This window comes from Stomoxys calcitrans, chromosome 2 (genome assembly GCF_963082655.1).
Source record: "Stomoxys calcitrans chromosome 2, idStoCalc2.1, whole genome shotgun sequence".
NCBI classification, from domain to species: domain Eukaryota; kingdom Metazoa; phylum Arthropoda; class Insecta; order Diptera; family Muscidae; genus Stomoxys; species Stomoxys calcitrans.
In genome coordinates this window covers 102,795,233-102,822,814 of record NC_081553.1, presented here as the reverse complement: position 1 = coordinate 102,822,814, position 27,582 = coordinate 102,795,233, and the positions used below count along the sequence as shown (strand labels likewise).

The following is a 27,582-nucleotide window of genomic DNA, read 5'->3' as shown; positions in this document are numbered from 1 at the left end:
AAGGACGGACGGACGGACAGACGGACGGACTTTATGGGGTCTTAGACGCATATTTCGAGGTGTTACAAACACAATAACGAAATTACTATGCCCCCATCCTATCGTGGAGGGTATAAAAATCAGATTTTCACTTAATATTGGGTTGCCCAGAAAGTAATTGCGGATTTTTTAAAAGAAAGTTAATGCCTTTTTTAATAAAACTTAGAATGAACTTTAATCAAATATACGTTTTTTACACTTTTTTTCTAAAGCAAGCTAAATGTAACAGCTGATAACTGACAGAAGAAAGAATGCAATTACAGAGTCACAAGCTGTGAAAAAAATTTGCCAACGCCGACTATATGAAAAATCCGCAATTACTTTTTGGGCAACCCAATATATGGAAATTTTTTTTGATGGAAATTTTATGTTTCGAGAAAATTTCATTCGAATTTGTTTCCTAGAGAAACCCCCCATTGCCTTACCACATCGAAGCCACTGTCAACAATTTTATGAAGTAGCAGCTTTTTATTTCTCTTGTCTATGTTTTACTTTTTGGTTTAGTTTTTGACTAGATTTTTATAACATTCAGTGGTTAAACCGTATTGCGGTAGATCTATAAAATGAAGTTTTCTATATCAAATACCCCCCCCAAAAAAAAAAACAACTTTACCTATACAGTACACGTGCGCTTGTTTGACTATGAAAACGCCAACGACTTTGTACATAGTAAGCCAGACAAAAATGTAACGAGGGCAGAAGAAACATTTTTAGAATGATCTTTGAAACGGATATTTGATCTACTGCGACGCACAGTGGGATAGAATCGAAAAAAAAATGTAAAAAATATGCCTTTTGAACGGAAAGTTCATTGAAATTTAAAATTATTGGATCTGAGGTGTTAACGAGGCCCGGGTGGTCCGGACGCCTGTTGGCAGGATCCTAAAGTTGGTCATCTTGGTATTTCGAATAATTTTTCACTGATTTTGAAAATTTTTGACTTTTATTTTTTTTACTATTATGGCCGATATTGGCTTTGTATGCATGATTTGGATTGGTGTCAAATTTTATAATGGCCCCAGTCTGTCTTCAGTAAACGTCAACATACAATAATTCAGTTAAAAGTTGTAAGTTAGGGATAAACTATGTTCGCCATTCCGTTTATAACATCAAAAAATATGCATCAAAGACGACTTGGAAGAATTGATGAGGATTCCGATCGGATACCTGGGATGAACCTTGAAGTCGAGTGCGAGGCACTGCTGCCATCAGCCCAGTCTTGGATTGACGGAACCCTAGTATTGCCATCTGGAAGATCATGTTACACGGATGGATCAAAGCTAGAGGACAGAGTGGGCCTGGGGGTCTACATTGCGAATCCAGGGAACAGCGAAACGATCGGTAGGACAGCGAAAATCCTACGGGAGGATCCAGATCGTGAGAAGTCGAGGCTATTACTGAGAGGAAGGAGGTCAGTATAGCTATTGATACCATAACTGGACAGCTCACTTATGTAAAATCGGTGCGGCAAGTGATAGCATGTGTTGAGCATGCGGGGAAGATGATGAGAAGTTGGAGCATTTCCTTTGTCATTGCCCGGTTATCGCGTTTAACAGATACCGGCACTTAGGTGGAGACACAATAACAGACAACTTAGAGGAGTGGTATTGAAATCAATTAAGGATTTTGTAAGTAGCACGGAATTCCTAAGTTAAAATTTTGTTTTTAGAGGTTACTTTTTAGTTTTTAGAGCGCACAACAAGCCGATTACTGGCTTAGGTGTATGTCCATAGTGACATGGGGCGGATTAATATCTGCACTCCCTTTTCAACCAAACCTTACCTTTCATAGCGGATGCGCCGTGTACATGCGTTCGTTTCCCGCTCGCTTAATTAGGGCTGCGTCGCCCAGAAAGGCTTTAGATTTACGAAGTTTACTGATGACAGTCCTCTGGCAACTATACACAATTCGTCTGTACTTAGGATGTATTTTTTCCGCCATGGTCCAGCGCACAAACTATGCGCATTTTGCCATCCTCATTATATTCTTTCTTACATTCCAAATCTCACCCTCCTGGTTGATATAGACCTCATGGTACTGTCAGCAATGTTCTACTCGACCTTCTCGATTGAATACCATATCACTTGACGCATTGTGTGAACGCCTGGAAACAGATCTCAGGTGCGGCGTTTTCAGTGTAGGCCCAGTCTGTCTTCTGGCTTTGATCCATCCATGTGGCATGAACTTTTCGATGGCAATGCCAGGTTTTCGTCAATCCATAATCGTGCATGCGAATTCAATTGTCATCTCAGTTACCCAACCTGAAATATCTTCCAATCCATCCATGTTTTATTTAGATTTCTTGATTACCCCATTAAGCTACAACCTATTCTCACCTTATCTATCCATTCTCATTTTTCCTTAAGTCTCATAGCAGCAGTAGCAAATTTCACTTAAGGAAATTTCATTGAATTGTTGTGTTTGAGAAAAATGTATTGAAATTTTGTCTTTAGAGAAAATTTCATTGAAATTTTGTCTCTAGTGAAATTTCTATGGATATTTTGCCTTTATAGAATACTGGTTCGGCCCGCTCCGCTGCGCTTTTTTTAACTCTCTAATATCTTTTTAGGGGTAAGTGGGGACACTTCGCCCTGAATCCGCATTCAGGGTGAATTCGTGCCATTTTAGCCTATGACGCTGAACGCGATCGAGTACTGGCGGGAACATCGGACAAAGCGGTGTTTATCCCCTCTTAATGTTGGCGACATTTGCGAGGTACACTCCATGAGGCATTGAGGGACGCAATTCGGACTCGGCTATAAAAAAAGACTCCCTTATCATTGAGTTTAAACTTGAATCGGATAGCACTCATTGATGTGTGAGAATGTGCCCCTTCTCGGTTCATGGTGGTAATGTTCTCCCTTAGGGTAATGTTCTCATTAGGGGAGGCTTGGCACCTTAGACATTTCCATTCAAATATGGATATCAAATTCGTGCTTCACTTCCAAATGCCTTTAATTTGGTCCCAATATTGCCATGGCCAGTAAATATGAACCGTTTGGAGTGTGTTTTGGGGCTGGGGCGGCCACCGGCACTTTGCACTGAAAATACATATCAAATTCGTTCGTTAATCCCAACGCAAATGAAGTTCAATTTAGGGGGTGCTTAGGCTGCACTCGAAAACACTTGGCTCCAAAATTGAATATCGAATTCGTTTCAAATACCTTTCATTTGAGTCCCATATTGTCACAATGGGTCAAATAACCCATTTGACGTATCTTTAGGAGGAAAATCGCCACCTAGACTTGAACGCAAATTTTAATGTCATATTCGTAATCTACTCCCTAATACCTTTCATTTGAGTCCCATATAACCATGGTCGGCTAATATGTCCATTTGGGCATATTTGGGGGTGGGCGACCTCCCATTACTTGGACCTAATGCTTTATGCCATATTTGTTATCAACTGCCAAATACTTTCCATTTGTGTCCCATATTGACATGTACTTCGAATATATCTGTTTAGAAGAGTTTTCTGGTTGGGGGGGGGGGGGGGGGGGGCGGAGGGTCCGCTGGGTAGTTGGACCCAAATTTTAATACCATATTCGTGTTCTGGTCTCCAATACAATTCGTTTGATACCCTCATCGTGACCATCGGACAACTTTCGGATATGGGTGGCGTTTTTTGGCGTAAGGGAGAGGGTCCGCCTCCAACCGATATCTTCAAATTATATAGCCTATGTTTCCTTCCAGACAAACGTACACAATCTAGGAACATTTTAAGAAAATCGGTTCAGCCAAGTATCATCATCAATGCCAAGTAGTTCAGCCAAGTATCATATCAATGGGTCTAGTGGCGTTTTTGAGGGGTGACGTGACCCCTTTATTCTTCGATGTAATATTGTATGCCAGATTCGAAATCTACTCCCGAATACCTTTCATTTGGGGGCCGATGGGTACTTTGACTCAAATGTTAATATCATATTCACATTCTACCCTCCAATACCTTTCATTTGATACTGATATTGTCCCGATCGGTCCACTTTTGATTTTGGGTTGTGTTGTTGGCATAAAGGGGAGGGTCCGTCCCCCTTCCGATACTGAAAAATTACATAGCCTATGTTTCCTACCAGACCAACCTACACTATATGCGAAAATTTTAAGGTAATCGGTTCAGCCATTTTTGAGTCTATACGGAACAAACAAACACAAATTGAATTTTATATATAAGATTTCATTGCATTTGTCTTCAGAGGAAATTTCATTGAAATCTTGTGAGAAATTTTATTAACCAAAAATAAAATTTAAATGTTTATTAAAAACATTTTTGATAAATTTATACTTTCTTATTTTTCGTTGACATTTATTTGGAAATTTTCTTTGTTATCGATACTTACCCAGTTTTTGATTACTCTTGGTATGCAGCTCTATATTTCGTTATTCTCCTACACCACTTCAACATCCATCGTTCACTTACAGTCCGTTTCTTTGAATATGGTTGACACTCATACGAACCTGTAATTAAAATACAAACAGAAAATAAGACATTTGACATGTGAAGACAATTTCTTTTCTACATTTATGCGCAAACGTACTTTCGGCGATTTTACCGCCTTTAGATAATTTGTCTATGTGTTTTTGTATTTGGCAAACAATTTTTATAATATCTACACATGGTATAACCACTAAAAATTATATATTATTCGATATTCTGCATAATTTACAAATCGTTAACGTACGCGCGAATGTTTAGAAAATAACTGACCTGTCGCTTAGTAAGCAACACTCAAAGAACACAGGTATGTACATACGAGTACATTTGACATGCACCCCCTACTATACCCCCTTCAAAAATAAACAATAAAAAGAAACTAATGAGAGTGAGAGGGAGAGTAACATTTGGTTAACAGTTTTAAGTGTAGAAAACACTATGTGTGTGTAGTGTAGAAATTTCACTGTTGTTGTTAAAAAGTGGAGAGCAATTACTACAAATACTACTGTAGAGACATTTAATTGTGTTGGAGAACTTTGTCAAAGGAATAAGGTTTAGTGAAATTGGACTATTAATTCACAATAGCAATTTTTGTTTACGTTTGTAACATTTCCTTTATTTTCACATATACATATCTTATATATAAAAATCAATTTGTGTTTGTTTGTATGCTTGTGTGTTCCTTATAGATTCAAAAACGACTGAACCGATTTTCTTGAAATTTCCACAGATGGTGCATAATGACCCCGTGCTGAAAATAGGGTACTACATTTTTTGATATCTGAAGGGGGGGCGGATCCTCCCTCTTACCCTAATTTTCAGAAACGCCAGATCTCGGAGATGGGTGGTGCGATTTAAGCGAAATTTTGTGTACTCTCATATGGTACCCTAAAAATAAAAATTCGGTATCCAAATTTCGGGTGGGGTACCTAGGAGGACTGCCCCACCCTAAAACCTACCAAACATATATTTAGACCAATCACGATAATATGGGAGTCAAATGAAAGTTATTTAGGATGAGAAAACGTATCTGATATCCAATTGTCGGACCAAGTGGTAGGGGGACCACCCCAAACCCCAAAACATCCCTAAATTGGACATATTTACCGACCGTGGCAATATGGGACTCAAATGAAAGGTATTTGCGAGTAGAATACGAATCTGATATCCAAATGTGGGACAACGTTTCTGGGGGTCCACCCCTTCCCCAAAACACCCCCCAAACAGAACTTATTTACCATCCATGGGAATATGGGGCTTCAATAAAAGGTATTTGAATGAATACGAATCTGATATCCAAATATGGGACCAAGTGTTTGGGGGCCGCCTCTCACCAAAAACATCCTCCAAAGGGGACAAATTTACGACCATAGCAATATGGGGCTCAAATGAAAGGTCTTTGGGAGTAAAGCACGAATTTTGTATCAATATTCGGGAAAAGTGTCTATGGGGCCACGCCACCCCCACAACACCACCCAAATTGTAAGTATTTTCTGACTATTGACTACTGATATATAATTTTGAGGGCAATGGCAATATGGGGTTCAAATAAATGATTTATAGATATATGAGAATAGAGCACGTTGCTGATATATTTTACGGGCTTAGTGTTTGGGGGACCACCCCAATCCTCTAAATACCCCTAAATCGGGCATATTTACCGACCATGTCAATGTGGAGGCTTAAGGGTAGAGCAAGAATTGATACCCATTTTCGGGACCAATTTTCTGAGGGTCTACCCCTCTCCCAAAATACCCCACAAACAGCAATTTTTTGGTGACCAATATGGGGCTCAAATAAAGGTATTTGGGAGTAGAATACGAATTTGATATCCAAATGTAGGACCATGTATTTAGGGCATCACCCCTTTCCCAAAACACCCCCAAAGGGAAAAAAATTTTTCGACCATGCCAATATGTGGCTCAAATGAAAGGTATTTGAGATTAGAAAACGAATTTGATAACCTATTTTGGGGCCATGTATTTGGGGGACGCCTCATCCTGTAAACTCCTCTTAAGCCAATGGCAATATGGGGTTTAAAAAAATGGTATTTGAGAGAAGAGCACGATGCTGATATTTTTTCAGGGCCAAGTATCTGGAAGACCACCTTTCCCCCGAAAACACCACTACCTCACATCCAAACTTCAATTCGTAGACCAATAAAAATAATGTGAGATTCAGATAAAGGCACTTATATTGTTAAACTGTTAGTAAAAATAGCATGGTATTTCACTAAAAGACCTTTAATTGTCGAAAATAAACATTCCAATGAGACTTTTGTTCCATATAAAGTAAAAGAAGGCGCAGCGGAGCGTGCCCGGGTCAGCTAGTTCTATATAAACAAGAATTGTGCTTAACATGATACTAGCATAATTTTCGTGTCATTAACATATGCGCGGATGGTTTGCTAATAACAGTGCTGTCTCTCTCAAATTTGTACCCCCACCCAAAACACTTTCATAAGTGTTAAAATAAGAATGAGAGCAACATATGGTTGACATGCATGCATTTGATGAACATTATGTTGTTGTTGGAGCCAAAGAAAAAAGGAGAAAAAAAAAAATAGTGCGCGAGTGGTTTGAAAAAAACTCAGTTTGTCTCTTAGTTACCTACTCTGCATGGAGTATTGGCATACTCACTACAAGCAAGCCCCGCTATCCCCACCCAACGAATGGGTCGTGTTTTATAATAAGCGCGAGAGTCACATACCACTTTGACGGTTAAAAAACTCTTTGTTGTTGTTTGCTTAATTGTATTTGCCTGTTTGCATACATATAAAGTTTCCCTTAATACCATCCCTCGTATAAATGTCCACCGTTATGGAATCTCATTTTTTTCTGCTACATTTAACTATACAAAGTATAGACGACTGAGTACTCTCGTAGGAATAGTTACAGTTTATGGGTTTGATTGTCTGCTCGTTCATATAAACATCGTCGTGTTTTTCCTTTTCCATCTCTGCCTGTCTTTTTATGACCAAGTGGCGCTTTTGCTATCGGCCAAAAATAGTTTACAAATTTAGTTCATAGGCTGTTGGCTATTGGCTGTTGTATGTGGAGAGATATGGATGCAACTGATTAGGACGGCAAAGGCCAAAGAGATGGGTACGGGTGGATAAGTAAAGGAACACAGCAGCGAAAGATCTTTTTGAGTAAAACCGTCTTTAAGATTTTTTCGTTAGATAATGTTGCAAACATGCCTCCTTGGTTGCCTTGTTATTGTTGTTTGCTTATTTGCTGGCTTTGTGGTCAGTTGCCTTCAATGGTGTTATCCCAGAAGATTGCATCAAACATTTTTGTTATAGATTTGAGACTCCTCGACTAGTCCAACACAAACTGCAGTGCAAAAAAAATAATTTATTTTAAGGTTTAATTGAAAAAGGAGTCTTTTTGCCAACTAAGTGAACTGGTTGTCTTCACTTTTGTTGTCTTGTTGTTACTTTTTTTTCAGTGTTGGCTCATATAATTATGTGGTCATAATCTGTCCGTTGGCCCATGGGCAAGAATGTGTCAAGACTGTCAAGATTTCTTAGGATTTAGTTTAAGCCAAAAGTTGTTATAATCAAAAAAGTCATGGTTATTTTGTGGATTGCATGGATGTGTAGTCTGTTAACATTAGGACTACAGAGTCGAGCAATTTTGGCTCGACTTCGACTCCGGGAATATGGCATGACTCCGATTTCGGAGTACAGATTTCCAAATCGATATAGATTTCCAAATCTGTACCGATCTGACCAAAATTGAAGAAGAATGTCGAAAGGCCAAACACAACTCACTTTCCCAATTTTCGGCGACGTCGGACAATAAATGCGCCTTTTATGGGCCCAAAACCTTAAATCGAGAGATCGGTCTATATGGCAGCTATATCCAAATCTGAACCGATCTGGGCCAAACGGCCCTTCGACATCCTCATTATGGTCTTAGGTCCATATATGTGTATTTTATGGACCTAAGACCCTAAATCAGCGGATCGGTCTATATGGGGGCTATATCAAGATATAGTCCGATATAGCCCATCTTCAAACTTAATCTGCTTATGGACAAAGAAAGAATCTGTGCAAAGTTTCAGTTCAATATCTCTATTTTTAAAGAATGTAGCGTGATTTCAATAGCTTCGTTCTCTCATGATCCGAGAATTTTCACCATCCACGTTCGTCGCCCACGCTCTTAAATCGGACTGCGTCGACCAGAAAGGTTTCGAGTTAACCAAATTTATTAACGGCAGTTCTAGGGCCTATACTTCCAAATCGTCTGCCCTTTCATTCCCCTTTACTCCATTATGGCCCGGCACCCATGCGATGCGGATTGTGCCATCTCAAGGGAAGGCGTTAATCTCTTTCTAGCACTCCAATACTGTTCGCGAACTTACCTTCCAGGTTGTTATTGCCCTTATGGGCATTTTACTGTCCGTACTTGTCGTGATCGCCTGGATCTCCGCCTGCAGGGCCGTATTATGGTCAGGCAGTTCAAAACAGATCTCAGTCTCATGTAGACCCTCAGGCCAACTCTGTCCTCTAGATTTGATCCATCCGTGTAACATTATCATCCAGATGGCAGACTGTGCCGCTGGCAGCTGTGCCTCGCACTCAATCTCAAGTATTGTTTCAGGTATCCGATCGGAAATCTCTTCCCTGCCTTCCCGGTTTCTTATCGTCGCCACGATTATACCGCGATGGTATGAGCCGCTCCCATTCTCAATCCATTCTCCCATCGCCCTAAGTATCATAGCCGGAGTGGCTGTCTCACACTTAATCCCTCCTCAGTCAGCATTCATAATAGATCATTTGTGGTGGTCACTCAAAGGAGTGGCGATAAAATGCCCCCCTGTGGCGTGCCCTGTGACACTTTCTCTCCTATATTTATGTCGTGGGGCCCGCAGTTTCTCCACCTGTTCCTTAGCATATGGTTTATCCAGTCGTAGGGACCTGGTCCACTCGGTACTGGTCTAAGGATGGGATCAATGTGTCGGTCGGCATATTGCCGCGCTGGTAATCTTATTGTATTCCTTAAGTCGTGTGTAATGTGCTCTGTTATAAAGTCTGGGGACATCTTTCCCAATGTTGCGAATCTCCCCACTCTTCCATGGTTTTTCTTGGGCTGATTTCCTTTCTCGAATATAGTCCTTGGTGGGTGATCCCCACCCATTACTGATGATGAAAAATACATGTCCAGGAGCAACGAAACTAATCGGGCCAACTGAGATCCGGATGGTGTTACAGATTGGACTTGTATCGTTCAGGGTTTAACAATCTGACAGAAGGGGCACTTTGAAAGAGTTGCGTGACTGACAGACTGATCATCGCCATGCCCAAACGGCTAAAGCTAGAATCATGGAATTTTGCATGAATGTTGATTTTGGAGGCTGGATTTGGTGATAATCGCACGTTAAGGTACTAAAAACTACCAAAAAGTACGAAATGGTACATATTTGCCCAGAGCGAACGGAAAGGGCTGGAATTATGTTGTTAGGCTCAAATTGGTTTGGTGAAAAAATTTTTGGGAAATCGTACCGTAAGTTAGACGGATAGTATGTTTAGTACCGCATTTGGTACTTTCTTTGCAAATTGAACTAGAGCTCAACATTTTGGAACTAAGGTACACTATGGCAATCTTAGTTTGGTGACAATAAGAGTTTTTGGAAATTTGTGCATTTCAAATAGGTACGCAAAAGGTACGAACTAAGTGGACTTTGTATAGGGCGGATGGATAGAGGTAGAATTTTGAAATTGAACTTAAAAGACATCTGGTGCAAACGGATGAGAGTGAAAAGAGAAATGGAAAAATAGTACTGATAACGGGAAAAATGTAAAATGTTTAGTACCGCAATTGATACCATTTGGAACTTTCTTTTCAGATGGAGCTAGAGGTCTGACATTTGGCATGTAGGTACAACTAGGAAATTTATGATAGGTGACTAAATAATCTATTAACAAGTAAGAGCGTGCAAAGTTCGGCCTGGTCGAATTTTATATACCCTTCACCATGCATAGCATTTGTAGAGTTCTATGCGCCGTATCTCTTCTTAGGCAAAGAGAGAATATTGAATAAGAACTGTAATGCAATTGGAGTTATATCAAGTTAACGTCCGATTCCGACCATAAATGAATGCTGAACATTGTAGAAGTCATTGTGTAATATTTCAGGTCATTCGGATAAGAATTGCGCCTTGTAGGGGCTCAAGAAGCAAAATCGGGAGATCACTTTATATGGGAGCTGTATCAAGCAATTGATCGATTTAGACCATATTAGACACGTATATTAAAGGTCATGAGAGAAGCTATTGTACAAAATTTCAGCCAAATCGGACGAGAGTTGCGCCCTCTAGAGGCTCAAGAAGTCAAGATCCCAGATCGGTTTATATGGCAGCTATATCAGGTTATGCACGGATTTGGGCCATACTATGCACAGTTAGTGCAAGTCACTACAAAACACCTCATGCAAAATTTCAGCCAAATCGGACGAGATTTGCGCCCTCTAGAGGTTCAAGAAGTCAAGACCCATGATCGACCAGCTATACTAGATTATGAACCGATTTGAACCATACTTAAGACAGTTATTGGAAGTGATACTAAAACACCACGTGCAAAATTTCAGTCAAATCGGACGAGAGTTGCGCCCTCTAGAGGCCCAAGAAGTAAAGACCGCACATCGGTTTATATGGCAGTGATATCAAAACATGGACCGATATGGCCCATTTACAATCCCAACCGACCTACACTAATAAGAAGTATTTATGCAAAATTTCAAGCGGCTAGCTTACCTCCTGCGAAAGTTAATGTTCTTTCGACAGACAGACGGACGGACAGACGGATGCACAGACGGACACCGCTTAGCGACTCAAAATGTCACGACGATCAAGAATATATATACTTTATGGAGTCTTAGACGAATATTTCGAGTAGTTACAAACAGAATGACGAAATTAGTATACCCCCATCCTATGGTGGAGGGAATAAAAATTGTAAACCAGATGCCAACAACAGATATTCTTGATCAGCGTAAAAATCTAAGACGATCTAGACATGTCCGTCCGTCTGTCTGTTGAAATCACGCTACAGTATTTCAAAATAGAGATATGGAGCTGAAATTTTGCAAAGATACTTTTTTTGTCCATTAGCAGGTTAAGTTCGAAGATGGGCTATATCGGACTATATCTTGATATAGCCCCCATATAGACCGATCCGCCGATTTTGGGTCTAAGGCCCAAAAAAGCCACATTTATTATCCGATTTTGCTGACATTTGGAACAGTGGGTTGTGCTAGGCCTTTCGACATCCTTCGTCAATTTGGCTCAGATCGGTCCAGATTTGGATATAGCTGCCATATAGACCGATCCTCCGATTTGGGGTATTATACCCATAAAAGCCACATTTATTATCCGACTTCGCTGAAATTTAGGACAGGGAGTTGTGTTAGGTCCATCGACATCCTTCGTCAATTTGGCCTAGATCGGTCCAGATTTGGATATAGCTGCCATATAGACCGATCCTCCGGGGTCTTAGGCCCATAAAAGCCACATTTATTATCCGACTTCGCTAAAATTTAGGACAGGGAGTTGTGTTATGCCCTTCGACTTCCTTCGCTAATGTAGACCAGATCGGTTCAGATTTGGATATAACTGCCATATAGACCGATCCTTCGATTTAGGGTCTTAGGCCCACAAAAGCAATATTTATTATCCAATTTTGATAATATTCGGGACAGTGAATTGTGTTAGGTCCATCGACATCCTTCGTCAATTTGGCCCAGATCGGTCCAGATTTGGATATAGCTGCCATATAGACTTATCCTCCGATTTAGGGTCTTAAGCCCATAGAAGCCACATTTATTATCCGATTTTTCTAAAGTTTGGGACAGTGAGGTGTCTTAGGCCCTTTGATATCTTTTTTCAATTTGGCCCAGATCGGTTCAGATTTGGTTATAGCTGTCATATAGACCGATTTCTTGATTTAAGGTTTTTGGCCCATAAAATGCTCATTTATTGTTCGATGTCGTCGAAATTCGGGACAGTGAGTTAAGTTAAGCCCCTAGACATACTTTTGCAATATCGCACCGATCGGTCCAGATTTGCATATAGCTGCCATATAGACCGATATCTATGTTTTAGGTCTTGGGGCCATAAAAGACGCATTTATTGTCCGATGTCGTTGAAATTTGAGACGGTGAGTTTAGTTAGGCTCCTCGACGTCCTTCTTCAACTTTGCCCAGATCGGTCCAGATTTGAATATAGCTGCCATATAGACCGATCTCTCGATTTAAGATTTTGGGCCCATAAAAGGCGCACTCGTTGTCCGATTTCGTCGAAATTTGGAATGTGGGTTGTGTTAGGCCCCTCGACACCTTACTGCAATATGGCCTAGATCGGTTCAGATTTGAATATAGCTGCCATATAGACCGATCTCTCGATTTAAGGTTTTGGGTCCTTAATGGGCGCATTTATTGTCCAATTTCGCCGAAATTTGGGACAGTGCTTTGAGTTAGGCTCTTCGACATTTTAATGCAACTTGGCCAAAATCGGTCCAGATTTGGATATAGCTGCCATGTAGACCGATATCTCGATTTAAAGTTCAGATCGGTTTATTTTTAGATATGATATGGGGCATAAGTTATGAAATTTTCACTGAATTTTGACGAAAAGTGGTTTACATATATACCCGAGGTGGTGGGTATCCAAAGTTCGGCCCGGCCGAACTTAACGCCTTTTTACTTGTTTTTGATACTTTTCGTTTTAAATTTGCACAAAAATAAAATCAAACTTTTCATACCCAACACCACAGGAGTATAGGGGAATACTAACCTAGTCATTCCGTTTGTAGCACCTCGTACTGTGCCAAGTACGGTTCAAATCGGTCTATAATCTGATATAGCTAGCATATAAACCGATCTCCCGATTTGGCTTCTTGAGCCCCTGGAAGTAGCAATTTTCTCCGATTTGGCTGATATTAAAACATAGTCTTTTATTATGACTTCCAACAACTGTGCTGAGTTCATATCGGTCTAGAACCTGATATAGCTCCCATATAAACCGATCTCCCGCTTTGACTTCTAGAAGGAAGCTGCAATTTTCATCTGATTTGGCTGAAATTTGGTATGTGGTGTTCCGTTATGACTTTCAACAACTGTGCCAAGTACGGTCCCTATCGGACTGTAACCTTATGTAGCTCCCATATAAACCGGTCTCTCGATTATCCTTGTTCGATTCCTAGAAGCTTTAATTTTTGTTGGTTTGACAGAAGTTTGGTCTAAAGAATAAAATTATGCCCTTCATCCAAATTTAGTTTGTATAAATTTTTAGCAGAATCCATGGTGGTGGGTTCTAAAGATTCGGCCCGACCGAACTTAGCACGCTTTTACTTGTTTAAGCATAAGCATACCAAGGTAATCCTTTATTACAACAAATTTAGTATATTAACTACAAATACACTATACCAATAAAAGCATCCTAAAAAGCATGTTCAGCATCTAAAATCTGAAAAAAAATCTTTACACTCTTAATCTGATGCGACATGGAAAGCAACTTCCAGCAGCTTAGTTGATGACTTTACAGCTGTGCACAGTTGCACTTGAAAGTTACCACAAACAACAACCACATTAAGTATATCATCAACAATGCAACATTGTTTTAATTTAGTTTTCAGTATTTTTTTGTTTTTTTTTTGTTTATCTACCTTAAGAAGGTTTATAAAAGTTTTGCTGTTTTTTTTTTGGTTTTAGGTTTCGCCATGAAAAACAAGTTGGAGAACTGCAATTACAAACGATATCATTGACCTCAAATGCTTAGCTTATTTTCTAATTACACCACACACAGAGGTTTTTTTTGTTGGAAATGATGGGAGAGAGCGAGAGAGAGGAAATGAAGGGAGAGAGAGCAAGGTGAGAGCAAAGCAACCAGATCTCTTTATGAAAGGTAAAATCAGCAACCAAAAAAACCGCCAACAATACTATGTTGCAGTATTAACTTATTGGCAACATCAATGGTGGTCACAGCCAAAGTCACCCCCAACGACTACAGCAACAAAAACATCTACAACAACAACATGATGTAATGACACTTAAAGTTGCCTGCAATAGTTTATGACACGAAATGTGGGTCATTGAACAGCAACCGACACCCGTGGAAGTTACAACATTTTGAAGTAAATTTGTTGCAGAAACTCCATTCTTTCGTTGCAAATCATATTTGGTGGCAAAGAACTTTCATTTTATTGGCTTCAATTGGCACAAAGTGCAAAACATTGAAACATTGTTGCAATATAAGCGACAAGCCAAGGACAAAAGCTAGTCCAACATTAAGGGAGAAGTAAAATTGTGAAAGGAGAAGAAAGGTTATGCTTTACGCCATCATTGAGAACTGCACGACTTTGATTGCACTAAAGTTTGTTCAAAGTCACAGTGAAGGTTTGATTGCTAGTAATTTATAGCAATTTTTTAAAGGTTGATCAAAAAATAAGGCCGAAAGATAAAGAATTGGTAATAAGGGAAAAATTAGCAATTCTCAATTCTATTGGAGAAGTTATAGAACTTGGAAGTTGATAGAGTGCTCGCAATTCATGCATTACCTTGTTAAAGACTTTATAGCTACTGTAGCATCCATTAGTGATTAGAAATATTTACAGTCTAATGGATCAAAGTTTTATTAGTTTAGGTTAAGTGTATATTAATGACATCTTATGGCTGCCCAGTCAATATTTATGTCATGGCTTTCGCAAACAATGTGAATCTTAAAAAAAAAAACAAGTAAAAGCGTGCCAAGTTTGGTCGGGCCGAATCCTATATACCCTCCACCATCGATCGCATTTGTCGAGCTCTTGCCACGGTATCTCTCTTTAGGCAAACAAAGGATTAGAGAAAAGAATTGCTATGTTATGGGAACAATATCAAGTTATGGTTCATGTCGGACCATAATTGAACTGAATATTGAAGACCATAGTAGAAGTCAATGTGCAAAATTTCAACCAAATCTAGTAGGAATTGCGCACTTTAGGGCCTGAAGAAGTAAAAGAAGGAGATCGGTTTATAAAGGAGCTGCATTAGGCTATAAACCGATTCATGGCATTTTCGACACGTATGTTACAGGTCCTAAGTTCAACTAAATTGGATAATAATTGCGCCCTCTAGTGGCTCAAGAAGTCAAGACCCCAGATCGGTTTATATGACAGCTATATCAAAATATGGACCGATTTGAACCATTCTTAGTACAGTTGTTGAAAGTCATAACAAAACACTACGTGCAAAATTTCATTCCAATCGGATAATAATTGCGTCCCCTAGAGGCTCAAGAAGTCAAGACCCCAGATCGGTTTATATGGCAGCTATATCAGATTATGGACCGATTTGAACCATTCTTAGTACAGTTGTTGGAAGTCATAAGAAAACATGACATGCAAAATTTCATTCCAATCGGATAAGAATTGCGCCCTCTGGAGGCTCAAGAAGTCAAGACCCCAGATCGGTTTACATGACAGCTATATCAGGTTATAAACCGATTTGAACCTAATTCAGCACAGTTGTTGGAAGTCATAACACCTCATGCAAAATTTCAGCCAAATCGGATAATAATTGAGCCCTCTAGAGGCTCAAGAAGTCAAGACCCCGGATCGGTTTATATGGCAGCTATATCAGTTTATGGACCGATTTGAACCATTCTTAATACAGTTGTTGGAAGTCATAAGAAAACATGACATGCAAAATTTCATTCCAATCGGATAATAATTGCGCCCTCTAGAGGCTCAAGAAGTCAAGACCCCAGATCGATTTACATGACAGCTATATCAGGCTATGAACCGATTTAAACCATACTTGGCACAGTTGTTGGAAGTCATAGCGAAACACGACATGCAGTATTTCAGCCAAATCGGATAAGAATTGCGCCCTCTAGAGGCTCAAAAAGTCAAGACCCCAGATCGGTTTATACGGCACCTATATCAGGTTATGGACCGATTTGAACCTAATTTAGCACAGTTGTTGAAAATCAAAACAAAACACGACATGCAGTATTTTAGCCAAATCGGATAGGAATTGGTCCCTGTAGAGGCTCAAAAAGTCAAGACCCCAGATCGTTTTATATGGCAGCTATATCAGGTTATGGACAGATATGAACTATTGTCAGCACAGTTGTTGCAAGTCATAGCAAAACACCTCATGCAAAATTTCAGCCAAATCGGATAAGAATTGCGCCCTCTAGTGGCTCAAGAAGTCAAGACCCCAGATCGGTTTATATGGCAGCTATATCAGGTTATGGACCGATTTGAACCATTCTTAGCATAGTTGTTGAAAGTCATAACAAAACACGTCGTGCAATATTTCAGCCAAATCGGGTAAGAATTGCGCCCTCTAGTGGCTCAAGAAATCAAGACCCAAGATCGGTTTATATGGCAGCTATATGAGGTTATGGACAGATATGAACTATTGTTAGCACAGTTGTTGAAAGTTATAGCAATACACCTCATGCAAAATTTCACCGAAATCGGATAAGAATTGCGCCCTCTAGAGGCTCAAGAAGTCAAGACCCCAGATCGGTTTATATGGCAGCTATATCAAATTATGGACCGATTTGAACCATTCTTAGTACAGTTGGTGGAAGTCATAGCAAAACACGTCGTGCAAAATTTCAGCCCAATCGGATAAGAATTGCGTCCTCTAGAGGCTCAAGAAGTCAAGACCCAAGATCGGTTTATATGGCAGCTATATGAGGTTATGGACAGATATGAACTATTGTTAGCACAGTTGTTGAAAGTTATAACAATACACCTCATGCAAAATTTCACCGAAATCGGATAAGAATTGCGCCCTCTAGAGGCTCAAGAAGTCAAGACCCCAGATCGGTTTATATGGCAGCTATATAAAATTATGGACCGATTTGAACCATTCTTAGTACAGTTGGTGGAAGTCATAACAAAACACGTCGTGCAATATTTCAGGCAAATCGGATAAGAATTGCGCTCTCTATAGGCTCAAGAAGTCAAGACCCAAGATTGCTTTATATGGCACCTATATCAGTTTATGGACCGATTTCAACCATACTTATCACAGTTATTGGGAGTCAAAGCAAAACACGTCGTGCAAAATATCATTCCAATCGCATAAGAATTGCGCCCTCTAGAGGCTCAAGAAGTCAAGACCCCAGATCGGTTTATATGGAAGCTATATCAGATTATGGACCGATTTGAACCATTTTTAGTACAGTTGGTGGAAGTTATAACAAAACACGTCGTGCAATATTTCAGGCAAATCGGATAAGAATTGCGCCCTCTAGAGGCTCAAGAAGTCAAGACCCCAGATCGATTTATATGGCAGCTATATCAGATTATGGACCGATTTGAAACTAATTTAGCACAGTCAGTTGGAAGTCATAACAAAACATGTCGTCCACAATTTCATTCCAATAGGATAAGAATTGCTCCCTCTAGAGGCTCAAGAAGTCAAGACCCAAGATCGGTTTATATGGCAGCTATATCAAAACATGGACCGATAAGGCCCATTTACAATCCCAACTGACCTACACTAATAAGAAGTATTTGTGCAAAATTTCATGCGGCTTGCTTTACGCCTTCGGAAGTTAGCGTGCTTTTGACGGACAGACGGACGGACATGGCTAGATCGACATAAAATGTCGCGACGATCAAAAATATATATACTTTATGGGGTCTTAGACGATTATTTCGAGGAGTTACAAACAGAATGACGAAATTAGTGGAGGGTATAAAAAGAAGATATAATTCTAAATTTTCAATTTCGCGTGAATACAACAACACCTCACGCATTCCGTGATCGGATCTTCGCCTGCAGGGCCGTATTATGGTCAGGCAGTCCAAAACAAATTTCAGATCCTGGGTTCCCAATGTTGACCCCTAGGCATACTCTGACCTCTACCTTTGATCCATCTGTGTTGTATAACTGCCAAATGGCAATACCACAATTTCGTCCATCCAAAACTTTGTGTCACTGGCAGTAGTGCCTCGCAATCGATCTCAAGTGCGGCTTCAGGTCATTGTGAGATACTATGCCTTGTATAGAAGCCATGCAAAACTTCTTGCCAAGGAAGTGTCACCTTGCAGCGCGCCGTAAGGACTCGTCTATATGTAAGAAGATTGTCTCCTGTTCCATAATGGAAAGCAAATGCCATTTTCCCATGAACATTCCATTAAGGAACGGGGGCAAACTCCTAACATAAAAATGACTGCTACCCGATTCGAGTTTAAGCCTCCTTTTTATAGCGGAGTCAGAACGGCGTACCGCAGTGCGACACATCTTTATGGAGACGTTTTTACATGGCATAATACCTCACAAATGATGGCAGCATTAGGAGGGCGTAACCACCGCTGACAAATTTTTTCTGATGTTCTCGCCTGAATTCGAGCCAGTGCGTTCTGTGCCATAGGCGGACATGCTTATTTTTATATTTTGTATTTTTTATATTTTTTTATATTTTCATACCCTCCACCATAAGATGGGGGGTATACTAATTTCGTCATTCTGATAGTAACTACTCGAAATATTCGTCTGAGACCCCATAAAGTATATATATTCTTGATCGTCGTGAAATTTTATGTCGATCTAGCCATGTCCGTCCGTCTGTCCGTCCGTCCGTCCGTCCGTCTGTCTGTCGAAAGCACGCTAACTTCCGAAGGAGTAAAGCTAGCCGCTTGAAATTTTGCACAAATACTTCTTATTAGTGTAGGTCGGTTGGTATTGTCAATGGGTCATATCGGTTCATGTTTTGATATAGCTTCCATATAAACCGATCTTGGGTCTTGACTTCTTGAGCCTCTAGAGTGCGCAATTCTTAACCGATCGGGATGAAATTTTGCACGACGTGTTTTGCTATGATATCCAATAACTGTGCCAAGTATGGTTCAATTCGTCCATAACCTGATATAGCTGCCATATAAACCGATCTTGGGTCTTGACTTCTTGGGCCTCTAGTGTGCGCAATTCTTATCCGATTGGAATGAAATTTTGCACGACGTATTTTGTTATGATATCCAACAACTGTGCCAGGTATGGTTCAAATCGGTCAATAACCTTATATAGCTGTCATATAGACCGATCTTGGGTCTTGACTTCTTGAGCCTCTAGAGGGCGCAATTCTTATCCAATTTAAATGAATTTTGGCACGTAGTATTTTGTTATGATATCCAACAACTGTGCCAAATATGGTTCACATCGGTTCATAACCTGGTATAGCTGTCATATAAACAGATCTGGGGACTTGACTTCTTGAGCTTTTAGAGGGCGCAATTCCTATCCGATTTGGCTGAAATTTCGCAAGACGTTTTTTATTGTTACTTTCAACAACTATGTCAAATAAAGTACAAGTCGGTTCACAATCTGATTTAGCTGCCATATAAACCGATCTGGGATCTTGACTTCTTGAGCCTCCAGAGGTCGCAATTATTATCAGATTTGCCTGAAATTTTGTACGACGGATTCTCTCATGACCATTAACATACGTGTTTATTATGGTCTGAATCGGTCTATAGCCCGATACAGCTCCCATATAAATCGATCTCTCTATTTTATTCTTGAGCCCACAAAGAGCGCAATTTTTATTCGAATTGGCTGACATTTTACACAGGTCTCCAACATAAATATAATTTAATTGTGGTCCAAACCGGACCATATCTTAATATCGCCCTAATAGCAGAGCAAATCTTTTCTTATATCCTTTTTTTGCCTAAGAAGAGATGCCGGGAAAAGAACTCGACAAATGCGATCCATGGTGGAGGGTATATAAAATTCGGCCCGGCCGAACTATGCACGCTTTTATTTGTTTTATTTTGTTTTTATTTTATTTTTATTTTTATTTTTATTTTATTTTATTTTATTTTATTTTATTTTTATTTTACATTATTTTATTTTATTTAACTTTTTTTATTTTTTATTTTTTTTATTTTTATTTTATTTTAATTTATTGTATTTTATTTTATCTTATTTTTTTATTTTATCTCATTTTATTTTAGAATAGGAATTTTTAGAAAATAGTTATTTCTACAAAAAATTTCAAACAAAATTTTCCCCTCACTTTGTATTGCTGTCCTTCTAATTCCTAGTTTCACTCGAAGAAAGCGATTCTTGTTTTTCTGGCTAAAGACTGTTTTCAATATTAATTGCCTTCTTTGATGAATGCCATAAAAAGCAATTATTTTATAATACCAAATTTGTTAAGCCAATGGTTCCTCCTCCATATTGTTCTAACCTCCCATTCCTCACTCTCTCATATCCGCCTTTGAGTAATCAGTAGTCATATTTGAACATTACTTTTCAAATCGAGTTGTTATAGTCTAATCTTAAGTCATTCCGACTGCAATCATCATTCATAAAACTTTCATTTCTACAATGAATGGGTGATTACTTCCACCAACCCATGCAGCATTTTGTACAAATCTTTGAGGCAACATTCAAGCACAGATTCACGATCATTGTGTAATTGCTTGAGAAAAAAATGTGTCTTTCCCTGTTGCTGCGGTTCCCCTCTTTTAAGCACTTATCAAAAGACGACCAAAACAAATAGAATCGGTGCCTAAGCGCGGCCCATAGGCGTCAAAGGCGATAAGTTGCATTCACCTGATCCCCATTTGTGGCTTCTTAAGTGTAAACCGTAATTCAAGACAACCTCTTGTGGCGGTGGTAATGTTGATACCATTAGGCAGCGAAAAAAACCACATTAACAATGTAATATGGCGCGGTTTTATTTTCCTTCTCAACCAACTGGATATTTGTTTTTTTTTTTCAGCCAGTTTTTTCTAAACGATGAAGATCACAATGCAGCACATTGGGCGGCAATGAAGGGGAAACGTTTTTACATTGGCATCAACAATTTGGGAGGATTTTTACAAAAATAATTGATTCACCAGCGTGGTATGACCGTGACGTAGAGTAATAGGACGCTCAGTGGTTTTGAGTCCGAGAGAGATTCCGGACAGTACTTTGCCTACTATGGTTTTAGAGGCATGATTCATTCACGATATGGAATAGACATTGCATGACTATAGTGTTGGGTTCTATATGTCCGTCTAATATAGAACTCAACTTTGTCGGAGGAACAATGAGAAGTAAACTTTCTAATAGGGGTTTGGTGACTCGATAAACTTAACCCTTTCACTACCGATGCCCTCGACAGAGGACATGACTTTAAGAGTCCACTGTTAATTACTCAAAAACTAAATGGGAGTTATATCGGGTTAAATAAATAATTGGAGCATACTTTGTATGACTTAAGAAGTCATATCGGTTAATAGGTATATATGATAGCTATATCCAAATATGAACCGATATCGCCCGTTTTCAATCCCCAACGACCTACTTCAACAAGAAATATCTGTGTAAAAAGCTTTATTCTCTTAGAATGCATTCATCGATAGTCGTTGGATTGACTCCATTGACTACCAGTGTCCTCCCAGAAGGAGATCTTGCTACAGACAAGCCAACTAACAAATATTCTGTAAAAAAGAATTTTTGTGCTTCTTAGCACTCCAATAAACATGTTTCGAAAAGAAAATAATTGTATCATTGCTATTTTTAGTTCGGTAGAGAAAGGGAAGCACTAAGCGACAGTGGCGTTTAGGTAACTTTACAGGTGGGACGCATGGACTGTCTCTGAGTGACACTGTGTAGTAATCTGGCTACTATGCCCTTGGAGATATGATTCACAAACGTCTTGAAAAAAGCTCTACGTGAGTGTGGCAGGAGTCTCAGTGTTTCCTATCGGCACTCAACAACCATTTTGGCCAAAGCAATTGTCTGTATCGCATGCCACATAAAAACAGAGTAAGCTAGAAGCACACGCACAAACACAATTGAGTGAGAGATGCGCGAACGTTTTAGTAATCGTTCAGTGGACTTGATTTTCAATTTGGTCGACGGACATCGTGTGTTGTTTGCAAATGAACAACACTCAGATGAGTGCCATATGCAAGTAGAGGAATGAGACACCAAGTTTTGTTTAGTAATTCACTCGCAATGTGATGTGACGGTGCCGTATATTTACAACGATATATAGTATGCGCAGAGAATGCCTTGGCGGCTCCTATGTCTAAGGGAGAACAATCTGACTACTGCCATGTCGATGGTTAACGCATTTGACCGCCATCACGGTCCAAGGTTGAATACAATACGTAACTTTCATATTCGATTTTAAGTAAATGGATGTGAATGCAAATTTGCAAATTTTGCCCATGAACATTCGACTAAGGAACAGGGGCAAACTTCTCACATATCAATGAGTGCAGTCCGATTCAAGTTTAAGCTCAATGATAAGGGGCCGAGTCCGAACGGCGTGCCGCAGTGCAACACCTCTTTGGAGAGAAGTTTCACATGGCACTGGACCTCACAAATGTTGCCAGCATTAGGAGGGGAAAACCACCGTTGGAAATTTTTTTCGCTTGGTCTCGCCAGGATTCGAACCCAGGCGTTCAGCGTCATAGGCGGACATGCCAACCTCTGCGCTACGGTGGCCTCCATGGATGTCAATACGTCCTTGTTTTCCGAGAGGAGTTAGGTTATATTGAATAAGGTGCGGATTATTAAACACCCCAGCCACTATGGATATATACCTAAGCCTGTAATCGTCTTTTTGTGCGCTCTAAATATCTAAGTATACCCCGAAACATCAATGTCAGAAATTCTGTGCTGCTCACAAAATACTTTAAAGTGTTTCATTTTATGCCTTAAGTCGATCTAGCCATGTCCGTCCGTCTGTCTGTCGAAAGCACGCTAACTTTCGAAGGAGTAAAACTAGGCGCTTGAAATTTTGCACAAATACTTTTTTAGTAGTGTAGGTCAGTGGGGATTGTAAATGGGTCAAATCGGTCCATGTTTTAATATGGCTATCTTATAAACCGATCTTGGGTCTTCATTTCAGAAGTCTCTAGAGGGCGCAATTCTCGTCCGATTTAACTGAACCGATTTGCGCCATACTTGGCAAAATTTCAGGCAAATCGGACAAAAATTGCGGCTTCCAAGGGCTTAAAAAGTCAAATCGGGAGATCGGTTTATATGGCAGCTATATCAGGTTATAGACCGATTTAGACCGTACATAGCACAGTTGTTGGAAGTCATAACAGAGCACTACGTGCAAAATTTAAACTTAATCGGACAAAAATTGCTGATTCCAGAGGATCAAGAAATCAAAAAGGGAGATCGGTTTATATGGGAGCTATATCAGGTTAAGGACCGATAAAGTATCTGTGTGAAATTTCAAGGGCTACCATGATTTCGACAGATGGATGGACGGATATGGCTAGATCGACTCAGAACGTCGAGACGATCAAGAATATATACACTTTATGGGGTCTTAGACTAATATTTCGAGGTGTTACAAACGGAATGGCTAGATTAGTATACCCCCATCGTATGATGGCGGATAAAAAAATGGTATGGCAGCCTAAAAAAGGTGCCGCGACACTCAGTTCGGATTCGGTTATAAAAAGAAGGCCCCTTACAATTGAATCGGACAACACTCGTCGATATGTGGGAAGTTTGCCCAGGTTCTTTTTTGGAATGCTTATGGGCAAATTTGCAATCCCTAAGAAACCGGTTCACCCGGTACTGGTCACCACATAGGATAAGTGTATCGGTTCTCAAAGTGTTATGAGCCCCTTCTATGGCAATGCATTAGGGTTGATTTAGGGCGTACCCCAAAATACTTGGCTCCAGACATACGTACACAATCTATACAAATTTTAAGAAAATCAGTTCAGCCAAGTAGCATATAGTCTTAATGGGTCTAATGGCGTTTTTGAGGGGTGGCATGAGCCCCAATACTTCGATTTGATTTTCTTTGCCAGATTCGAAATCTACTCCCGAATACCTTTCATTTGAGCCCAATATAGAAACGAACGTCCAATATTTTTGTTGAGGGAGTTTTGGGGTTGGGGTGGCCCGATGGGTACTTAGATTCAAATTTTAATGACTTCGAAAGATTCTTCTATGCACAACCTCGTGCTGGGGGTCTCCACCGATTTGCATTTTGGTATCGTGTTTAGGTTTGGCATGGTTTTGAGTAAAAACGACGTAAGGCTCAAAGATTCTGCCACGTATTCACGCCTGAACTAAGTCTGGTCCTTCTCGTACTCAATTCCTTTTGTGCAAAGGTGACCAAATCTTTCAGTTTTCAAAAGTTGTACTGCAATCCCATAACACAACATTAATCCCTATTGGCCTAAATGCTAAAGGTCTGCATATTACGGGCTCTCAGTCAGTATATACCTCTAATGCTCAGGTGTCACACAAATCAGTCGTGGACAGGATCCACTGATGCATTAAAAGACCCATGTAATGTCAGTATGCTATACAGCATGCAGTATGCTATGCAGCATGCAGTATGCTATACAGCATGCAGTATGCTATACAGCATGCAGTATGCTATACAGCATGCAGTATGCTATACAGCATGCAGTATGCTATACAGCATGCAGTATGCTATACAGCATGCAGTATGCTATACAGCATGCAATATGCATTACAGCATGCAGTATGCTATACAGTATGCAAAAATAAGCAACTCGACCATTGTCAATCTAGTTATCCCCCTATCATTAAGACGCTACAAAAGAAGCACCTTAAGCTGTCAATGGTCAGTTGTTAGAGCTTCTTTTTTGTGACATATCTTGCACTGAACTGGACACAATGAAGTGACTGTGATGTTTGCAATGAAGAGCCAATGGAATTCGAATATTTTATTTTTTGTTCATTACAATTGCCTCCACTGTGCCATCAGATGATACAAAAGCATTATCCATGGACATAACCAGTTTGGATGAGGCTGTTATGTAATTGCCAAGGAATTTAAATGATTTCATATTAAAACTGTAAACTTCACATTGAGCATAATCTTCGCAGTCGTCCACATCATCATCATCATCATCATTATCAACAACGGGGCAATGCAGCTCAAAAACGACGACAGCAGGTGTTATGAAAGTCATTGTCTGAATGGGTGCATAAATCTATAAAGCGTGCCGGAGATTGGTGGGCAGTAAAAATAAAAATTGTGACAAAAAAAAAATGGTAAATCAATTTTGCCAAACTAAAAGGAGGAAGAGCAAATGTATGGCACAAAAAATGCTCGATGTAAAATCATGCAAAACATAATAAGTGGAAAAAACTGTAAAGGTATGTTGAAAAGTAATTTATTGCAAGGCAGCGAAATGTTTGACACATCACAGCAAATGGAAAAAAGAGGAAGTCACCAATTCTGCTGGTGTCATTAGTTTTGATTTTTTTTCCTTTTTTACATATAATATCTATAACATCCTGTCTGCATGTATTTTGTTGTTGTTGTTGTTGCTTTTTTATTAATTTCATTTTAGTTTTACAGAAAAAGAGTGTTAATTGGCTTTATTAATCACCATAGCTGAAAGGATTGTCAATAGCAATTACACTGCTAGCACACACTAGCAGTGCCATTGGCTTCATTAAACGAGATTGACCAAATGTAATGCAACACCTTTTATATGTCTACATTTGAATTTAATTTTATAAACCATAATGAGCTTAATTTTTTGCCTATTATAAATCACTTCAATATGCAAATCCCCATCATTTACTGCGATAAAATTAATTAACATATTGTGCGTACTAAAAACTAAGAAAAAAAAACATCTAATTTGATTTGCCAGTGGGAGAAAAATTATTCAAAAAAGGAAAAAAAAAACTTTTGTGATTTACAATCAATTTGTGGCGGATATGTGATGTACAAACTTTTATTACAATAAAAGCGGAAAAGATAGATTTAAAAATTTTTAAACATTTATTCTCGCAAATAAGTTCGGCTATAATCTCCATGATTAGAAGACAATACAATGATTTTAATTTATATATTGTTATTAGAATTTTTTTTCGATATTTCGATTGATTAGTCTCCCATATGCCGTTGCCTATTGGTACCAATTCAATTTGGTAGCAAAGTGTTCAAATATGCAAGTTTGAAATCTTCCTTAAATTCCTTAATGGAGTTGATTTGGATGTAATATGCATTTAATGTTTCTAGAGTACTACAATATCTACGTCCGTTGTCTTTACTATTGCGAATATGTCGCCAACATATTTCGTCAGGATTTTTGGTCTTCTGTTCATCTTATTTCTATTGGGTTGCCCAAAAAGTAATTGCGGATTTTTCATATAGTCGGCGTTGACAAATTTTTTCACAGCTTGTGACTCTGTAATTGCATTCTTTCTTCTGTCAGTTATCAGCTGTTACTTTTAGCTTGCTTTAGAAAAAAAGTGTAAAAAAGTATATTTGATTAAAGTTTATTCTAAGTTTTATTAAAAATGCATTTACTTTCTTTTAAAAAATACGCAATTACTTTTTGGGCAACCCAATAGATTCGTCTATCCCATAGGCATGCCTTTTCTCTGTTTATACAAATAGTGTGTCTTCAAATTTGAAGTAGCGCGTATCTTTAATGCAAAATTCCAGCATTATGATAAATATATCCTTCGGTATTTTGGTGTATTTTTTCAATGTCTCCCATTTACGTTCAATTACCCTAATTTGCTAACGTGATCGGCACACTTGGGAAAAAACATACAATGTCAAATGAAATTAGGCTTTCATTGTCTTTAACAGATATCTTGTGTATCTTGGCCTTAAATTCCGTTGCTTCTCTTACTTTATAAGGGAAGTTTTTAGTCAAGTTTTTCCCAAATATCTACCATATATCCTTGAAAGTCCATATTCAGGCGCGTCAATTGAAAAACAAATGAAAAACAAAACTCTCTTCATATGGATCTTCGGAAGGGCATATATGTGTGATTGTAATGCCCTGTTACTCCACAGCCTCTTTCTGTCCAGAGAATTTATTGGGTTGCCCAAAAAGTAATTGCGGATTTTTTAAAAGAAAGTAAATGCATTTTTAATAAAACTTAGAATGAACTTTAATCAAGTACACCAGACGATGATGACTTGCAGACATCGAATCCGATCTACTCATTTGTGAATGACAGTAAGAGAGATTGGGAGATTGAAGACAAGAGGTTATGGACGATACACTCTATCAGGATTTGCTGGCCATTTCCGAGTGGGGTCGAATAAATCGAGTAGATTTTAAGCGGTACTTGGAGTGTTCCAGCACTATGATAAATATATCCTTCGGTATTTTGGTGTATTTT

At 39.2% G+C, this 27,582-nt stretch overlaps 1 long non-coding RNA gene across 1 annotated transcript in view; it reads left to right on the top strand.

Moving 5' to 3' along the window:
• The window catches only part of LOC106088613 (uncharacterized), a 73,657-nt gene extending 47,653 nt beyond the window's left edge, over positions 1-26,004 (top strand). Inside the window, exons 2-3 of the long non-coding RNA XR_001221481.2 lie at positions 25,312-25,584; positions 25,790-26,004. This is a non-coding gene — a long non-coding RNA (uncharacterized LOC106088613). The remainder of the gene's footprint in view (positions 1-25,311; positions 25,585-25,789) is intronic.
• Positions 26,005-27,582: the final 1,578 nt, after the last annotated feature.